The following is an 8,781-nucleotide window of genomic DNA, read 5'->3' on the forward strand; positions in this document are numbered from 1 at the left end:
TGTTTCAGCCCCCAAAACAAAGCCAGCTGTTGGTGTGGGATTTAAAAAGGATAAACTTGTAGGCATCTTTGATATTGGTGCTTAATAAAATCAGAGTACTCTGTAAAGTGCTACTGACAGGAACATGAATAGTAAATGTAGTCCTTTTATGTGTTGGCCTTAATAGGAAAAGGTACTCACGGGGATGGATGGAGAAGAGGATGGAAAGGCAGTGTCTCAAGTGGGGTTTTGACAGCAAAAGGGCAGGATGATGAAAGAGTCTGCGGCCAATTCCGTTAGGCTCCGGACTAATGCTGTCGCTCATCGTCATGTATGCGAAAGCAACAGGGCACGAATCAATAATGAATTACGGTGAACTGGAACAGAATATCCCAAGGGAAAAACAGCCCTGTAAACAGCCCCAGAGCACTCCTTTAGTTGCAAGACAAGGCAGGAATTCAAGCATGCAGGGTTCTCTGCCACCTAAGCCAGGACTTTCAGGATATTATATAACAGATCCAGGATTTACCATGGGGAAAATGACATTGTGATACTAATTACCTCAACAAAGGATGTAACATTTAACTTTCCTCAAATCTTGAAAAATTTGAATACACACAGAAGCACTGAACTGGTATAAGAAGCTGGCTGTTTCCCAAATTAGTGGTGCTTACACATAGGAAAAGATCAGACTGTCACTCACTGTATACAGTGCCAAGAACATGCCCTGTCCCCAAGTGTCTTTATCCATCTTTATCAATGATATTTAAAAGTTCATTGTTAACTGAAAGATAGGAAGAGAAATGCAAGGAAGCTGTCTTCATTTCCTCAACTCTTAAAGGAGTAATTTGCATTCTATAATTGGGAAGACACAAAGCAGCTTTGCCAGAGCCCTGGTTAAAATACAACTTCCCATAGAACAGAAAGGTTTTCCTGCTCAGTGTGTTGTACAGATCCTCTGACTTTGCAGGTGATCTTGAGCACTTGATACTGTTACCTACAGGTTGAAGTCAGTTATTGCAAAAACACTGCCACTCTATACAGACCCAGAATGATTCCACATCTTGTTACCTCTGTTGGAGAGTAACATAACAGTACATTTATCTCTGAGTTTTCCCCCCAAAAAGATTAGCAAATATGTAGGTGGAGAGGCATAGGTCTCAGCTGTACCTTTGGAATTAAGCTCTTGTCACCTATCTGGTTTTTTTTGTGTATCTCTGTCTCTGTCTCTATCTCTGTCTCTGTCTGTCTGTCTCTATCTCTGTCTCTGTCTGTCTGTCTCTGTCTCTGTCTGTCTGTCTGTCTGTCTCTCTCTTTCTTTGTGTTGTGTGTGTTTGTGCTTTTTTTTTTGTCACTGCCCTCCCTCCCTTCCTTTATCTTTATGCATACAAGAAGCAAATATTGTTTTTGGTTATGGCATGACCCTTCATGAAATGTCCTCCCAATACACTGCTCTTTTAGGTATGCTGGCTCTTGTGTGGCAAGCCTGTAGCCAAAGTAGAGAGAACACTCTCAGACTCAAATACTTTACTTTGCATCTTCTACTGGGGCTTAACTAGAATTCCACACAATAGTCTTTCTGACACATCTCCAAGAATCACTGGATCTGCCTAGTCATGACAAGTGTCAAGTCTGCTTATATCAAATGAGGTTCTGCCTTTTAATGAAGAAACTATTTGAAACTTCATTGAAGACACAGCTAAAGAGGGAAGATGGAAATCTCCAACTGCCACACATGTTGAAAATAAAACACAAATGAGCTTGTATTATATCAAGCCATCTTTCAAATGTCAGGGATATAGTATAGTTAATTTATTATTTACTTTAGAGGGAACTTAGTTACAAATCCCAGGTCTTGAGACTCAGGAAAATTAACTGTGAAGAATGAACAGAAAATTGAACATTAGAACTTATGAACAATTGTCCATATATTGTCACTTTCACTCACAAAAACTGCATCACCAGAAGGCAAGTAGATATAATTCTTATTTTTAGTGGCTCAGAATTATTAGGACTGTGTTTTTAAATTGCCAACATCACACACTGAGTAAGTACATAGTACTGGACATCATTGTAGAGGAGAGGAAGAACCTTGTGTGTCTCTCAAGTAAAGGGAACAGACAGATGTGCTCTATTTTATATATATATATATATATATATATATATATATATATATATATATATATATATATATATATTTCTTTGTCTGTATGTCTATATCTATCACTATCATATCTATCTATCTACCTATCTATCATCTATCTATCTACCTATCTATCATCTATCAATCATCTATCTATATCTATCAATCATCTATATATGTATCTATCTATCATGGTGCTCATTAGGATCAAGTCAGTTCTATCTAACGATAACGAATTATTATTCTTTGAAAACCCTCTTTGAAAAGAATGATGACAGTTTGTGTATGAGCAGAACACATCAGCGAACCACTGGGATTTCATATAGTAAACAGTAAAGATCTACAAAAGAATTATCTGATTTGTCCCACAGAGGAAACCTCTAGCACTCTTAACTTTTGGCACATGTGACAGCAGTTCCATCAACTGCTGTGATGCTGCCATCATTTATCACATGCTTCTTTAGACTTGTACATTTATTTTCATGATGTACTGTATACCAGAAGTATGTGTTCTTTCCAAACTATGAGGTCACATTAGCTGGATTTTATAAATGATATAGAAAACTATAGTATGTCGTGGTTGATGACATTGGTGACCTCATGAGTTACTCTGTGACACAGTCACAGGGTTGACATTCCTATGCCGTGTGTAATGAAGTGCTATATTTAACAAGTAAACAGAAACATTGCTTGTGTGGTCTTTTTCTAGGGTTGGCAGGGCAGATAGCTCAGCGAATAGCTTGCCTACCCTTGGACTGATAAATGAATGCTCTTTTCCAGCGAGGTGAAGGGACTCACTTTAATCAAAGCCTCAGCAGCATTCTAGGCTTCAACTGTTTTAGTTGAAGAGGAGAAAGCCTACAGTTGAGTTTCTTACTAGTCTACATTAGACGTTTACCAATCTTATAGCCAGTATCAAGTGAGAGATAATAAATAGCTATTTTGAGGTATTAAAGGAAATAAGACTTGCTTCATGCCATCACTCTAATAATCTATCTTCTGATAGCTGAAAAATTTGAGTCTTTTTCCTCTACATTAAGATGTCTAACAAGCTAAAGCATTTGTTTGAGTAGCATTTGACTTGAGTTTGCAGTCATTAAAGAAAGAAACATAACCTAAGATAAAAAGTTGAATTCACACATTCTGATAAGTATATTCCAATGAAGAAATCTAAATGAGATCCAAAATGAGATAGTTTTCTTTTTTTTTTTAAGAATTATTTATTTATTTAGCCTTTAAGTTTGTTTTTAATTTATTCACTTTACATCCCAGTTGTAGCTCACTCCCTTGTCTCTTTCTGGTCACACTCTCCCTCCTTCATCTCCCTCCCCCTTCCCTTAGTCCTCAGAAAGGGAGACGCCCTCCTCCCTTATCATCTGACCCCAGCCTATCAAGTCTCCTCTGGACTGTCTGGATCCTTTTCCTCTGTGGCCTGGCAAGGCTGCCCTGCCAGGGAGAAGTGGTCAACGAGTGGGCACCAGAGTCCATGTCAGAGGTAGCTTTTACTTCTCCTATTAGGGGACGCACATGGAGACGGTGCTGCCTATTTACTACATCATAGCAGGGCTCTAGGTCCTCACGATGCATGGTTTTTGGTTGGTGCATCAGTCCCTGCAGCCGTCCCCACTCCTCCACCACCCCGCTGCCCAGATATGTTGGCTGCATTGGCCTCTTTGTGGAGCTGAGATTGTTTTCTTTTAAGAAGTATACCTCCAAAGTCTTTTGAACAAAAAATAATCTTAATGGTACAAATTAACTCCTGAAAAATCTCCTTGAGTGTATTTCTGCTTCTAAGCATGCCTCATACATGCATTCTCATAGGAAGCTATTCTAACTCCATTTCATTAAATAATGCATGCATTCATTTATTCTGCATATTTTTTAAATGTTAAACACTGTTACAGAGGTGGGGAATTCACCAAAGAACAAAATGTCAAGCATCTTGGTATTCAGGAAATTGGTACTCCTATGGGGAAAATACACTGAATGATGCTGCAGTTTATTGCCTTGCAACATAACAGTTCATGTGGTAAAGTGTGGCCATTGTATACCTCATTGTTTGCAGTGATTGTCCCAGTGTTTCCTGAGACTTTTGTCTCATTGGATGCTAGCGTGAGGAGCTGAGTGTCCACCATGGCTCACTCATGTAACTTCTTACAGAAACAGGTAAAGATTTTTTTAGGTGAGGTGCTGGTTGCATAGGTGATCTCAGTACTTAAGAGTTTTCATGTACCACTATCCTTCCAAAGCTATAGCCATCAAAATGACCGGTCTTTTTACAAGGCCACACACGGAACTCCAAAGTTCAACACTGAAATTCACCAAGTCTTGTAAGGACTCAATCCAGGATCTGGCCACCTTTTAACCCAAAATCTAGTGGACTCAGAAGAGAATCCCAGATTCTAAGGACAGAATAAGGAAGTTAATTTAGAGTCATAACCTACTGGGGCCATATTTGGGGATGAAGTGTGTGTGTGTGTGTGTGTGTGTGTGTGTGTGTGTGTGTGTGTGTGTGTGTGTGTCCAATAGAGAAAAACAAGGCTGTCAAAAGCAGGCACATCTGGAGCCAAATATAATGACCAAAAAAAAAAAGCCTCCTAGAAATGAGAGTTGCTAGTGAATTGAACTCCTTAGAGAGATCAACAAATCTCACCATGACCTCGGAAAAGAGATGAACAAACGCAGTGTAAGGGAAGTCAGATGGAAGTTTCTAGGACATTCCAGAAGCAGTAAGAAATCAGTGTATAAAGTGATGCAAACAGAAGAAGAAAACCCACAAGATGAGCAAAATTAACGATAGTGAGCTGTGCACCGATGAGGATCAAGAGCTGTTTCTAGTGAGCGAGAGCATAGTCTCATAGGAAACAGAAGATGAACACAGGCAAGAGACTTCATGGTTAGACTTTGTTCAACGGTTTCCAATGTTCAGTTATAAAACTTCTAAGTATCTTATACCATACGATTTCCCTCAAAAATCATATAAGATAGGTGGAAAATACCCTCAGTTGACCTACTCTAGTTTAATAAACTGTATGATACAATTCTCAATTTGATTCGTTATTCAGTGTTGTATGACCAGCTGTCAAATGAGATTCTCAGGGTCTGGTCATAGCAAAGCTCTGGAGGTACAAACATTAGCATCAAACACGTCATTCTCCCATATTATTAAAATTTTTTTCTTACTATCCCAGGCAACCCAGTCAATAATTTCATCTCCCAATTCTCTAATATATATTACTAGTATAATTAAAATGCTGATTTTTTAAGACCTTAGTGCAATAATAAATCCCCCATCCTTCTGTGGTTCCCTGGGGGTATGTAAGTATCAGTTTCTGCAAAAGTTAGTATTCATTAGCCACAGGCAATAGAACTATTATTTTAAAGCTGTGTGTGTGTGTGTGTGTGTGTGTGTGTGTGTGTGTGTGTGTGTGTGTAGAATTTTCTCATCAGTACATTCAACAGCTCAGGGGATAGAGTTACACAGGTCCATAGAAAAATAAGAAAGTTGAAAGACACAGGACTCTGGGCATTTTAACAGTTCTTCACATGATTTAGTGCCAATCAATTTAAGTCTCAGTGTGAGATGTTCCTTCTGGGAAAGGGACCCTAGCAGGGTCAGATGGTTCCATTGTTGTCAAAGCTCAGGGCCTTCTATTTGGCAGCCTACCAGAATCACATGGAAATAAAGTGGAAAAATTCTTCAAAGAAGAGCTCACTTCTCAGAAGCACAAGAGAAAGGTCAGGATGTATTTGAATGATATACATTTTAATTAGTTGAAATACTAAAGTTAAAAAAATCTAGGAATATTTGCCTGAAATCCAACTATATACAAATAGAATGCAAAGAAAGGAGTTTGGTGAGCAATGAACAGTTATTTGTTGTTTCAATAGAATCCAAATTAAATGGCGGTATTTGCACACAGAGAATTTTAGTCTGTCACTTATAAGTGTTTTAACACCATCAGCTTAACCAGTGAAATAGTTAAGGCTGAGAATTAATTTGGCAATTCACTGAAATTTTCCAACTGAGAGAAAAATGAAGGTCACTTGGATCTGCCTCATATTTGCATCTGGCTGCCCAGTTATTTTATCTCTTGATTTCCTCCCTCTTTTATTATTGCTGCAATATTGTTTCTTGTGATTCCCAAGAGACCTTACTTCACCACATCCTAGCACTTCACCCATCAGGGGCCTAGTGTCATGTAGGGTGACTACTTCCCAAACTGCGAAATAGATGTTCCAAGCTAACCCGTTATCAACTTCTAGGCTCCCCGCCTTCATATCCCCCACATTCCTCTTAGCATATCAAGTCCCATCATAGACTTCATAGACCATTCTCCATGCAGTTATTTTTTTATGACTGGGTAGAATAATAAGATTGGAATCAAATTTATTTTATTTCTCTTGTGTACACATCAAACCCCAGACCAGGAACCAGACACAGGCTTTGATCCAGAGATAAAGTCTTTTTGTTGTTGGTGGTGGTTTTTTTTGAGGTGCTCAGTGGACCCCCAGACTAGCTAGTTGTCCTAGCTGGACACTCAACAGTAGACATGTCATCCAGTAACTATGACAGTGAATAGTTACAACTAGGAGGGCAGAAACAGAATAACCTGGTGTTTTCTCCCTAAAATAGCTATAATCTACTACTCAGATTTTAATTTTGGGCTTCTAAAAATATTTATAATAAAATTACTGAAAAAAATGTTGAGGTCACTAAATTGAAATCTTTATCACAATAAGGCAATGAAATATGACAGTGGTCCCTTTATCCCTTCCCCAAGTGGACATCTGGACATTTTATGGTTACTATGCGCTACAGAAAGGAGAATGTATATTGTTTGGAGAAAATATTGAACTAAACGTCTGACAGACTGTTAAGACCTGGGTATCTGAAACACCATCATGGTCGTCTGCTTAAGTGGACGTCTACAGGAACAAGTAGGATGTAAGTCCTAGATAACAGCGAGGACACAGATGGCCTATTCCATCTGCGGACCATCTCCAAAGAGTCTCCATTCCAAAATGTTTCATTGCAATGGATATGCTTAGCAATTTGAATATCTGCCAGGCTGGGCCGTTGGTGGAAAGTAAAAGTTATCATAAGGAACTTCTGAAGCTGTCATCCAGTGAAATCAATATATAATCAAAAAGCAAATCACTCCTTGGAGCTGAGTTGATGATGGAGATCATCAGCACAATCGTAAACCCAATGCACACCGCGAGAGGCTCCAGACGAAGAAGCTGCACCAGTCCTGGTTCCGTTAATGCCTGGTTAGTGATACCTCTGGTACACTGCAGGCAGATGCTGATTTAGCAAATGTATGCTTTTATTCAATTAGAAAAAAGTATTACAGTTTATATCTGTTTGTATTTTGCCACATTATGCACAATGTATATATATATGTATGTATCATATATACACATACATAAACAACATATATATCACATATATATTTATATATGCCATATGTATATATTTACATATAATAAATATTATATATACATTAGAGAATTGCATATAACACATATTATATTGCATATATTTTAATATATAGTTAATAAATCATATTAAAATAGAAAAAATATAGATATGTTAATAAGCACATTTTAAGGAGAGATTGCTTTCTAAAGGTGATCATAAAGTAAGTGCCCAAGGGAACACGTGTAAGGTCATTAAAAGAAAAATGAAAAAAAAAGAAAAAAAAAAGAAAAGAAAGAAAAAAAAAGAAAAAAAAAAAAAAGAAAAATGTTCTTAGAGTAAAAACAACCGAGTGGAATAAGACTCCTTTCACAAAGTTCAAACATGGATGAGCCAGGATAGACTTGGCATTGGGACATACAAATATGGTGTGATGGTTAGTGTTCATCCATTACTACAATTAAAGACATCAAGGCATATGTCTTCATGTTTGTAAAAAAAAAAAAAAAAGTTTAACTGAAGAGGAAAAATCCCTTGTCCTGAATATGGGCACCCCAATGGACTGAGGTACCAGACTGGAAAGCAAAATAAAACACCTGAGAACTGAAAGCCATCTGCTTCTGATCTACAGACGCGATGTGACTTCTGTGGTAATGATACTCTACCCATTATTAAACCGTGGGCCAAAACAAACCCTTTCTTCCTACAGCCGCATTTAGGGTATTTGATCACAGCAACAAGAGAGTAACTAAGCCAGACGGTTAACATCGGAGCTCAGAGCTAAGGGATGAGGAAGGATGGGTGGCACAGGGAAGAGGGACCATGGCCACTCACATGGCGGTCCAAGTGCGAGTAAACTCAGAGAAGAGTGTTCCTACCTCTGACTCAACATTACTGACCTCAAGGCTGCAGTGTCACATGTAGGTCTTCACATAGGAAGGAAAACAGTGGTAGGTCATCGTGAGCTTAAATTGAGACAAAAGCGTAGTTACTTTCTTCTCCACAAATTAATTCATGGGTACTGCAATTTTATGCGTCAACACTACAACATACAGCATGCTTAATGTGAGTCGACTCTAACTATTATGCTGATAGTTCATTCTTGGTGCCAACTGGGGGGTGGTGGTCTTTGAGACAAAGAACACTAGCCAGTGTCATGCTGCCCAGTGAGATAATTGCTAGTCTGCAGCCTGACTGTCCCAAGTGACACTTCTTTATTCTGTAACTGTTTTAAAAG

Source organism: Acomys minous, assembly GCF_964271855.1.
Source record: "Acomys minous genome assembly, chromosome: 6".
NCBI lineage: Eukaryota > Metazoa > Chordata > Mammalia > Rodentia > Muridae > Acomys > Acomys minous.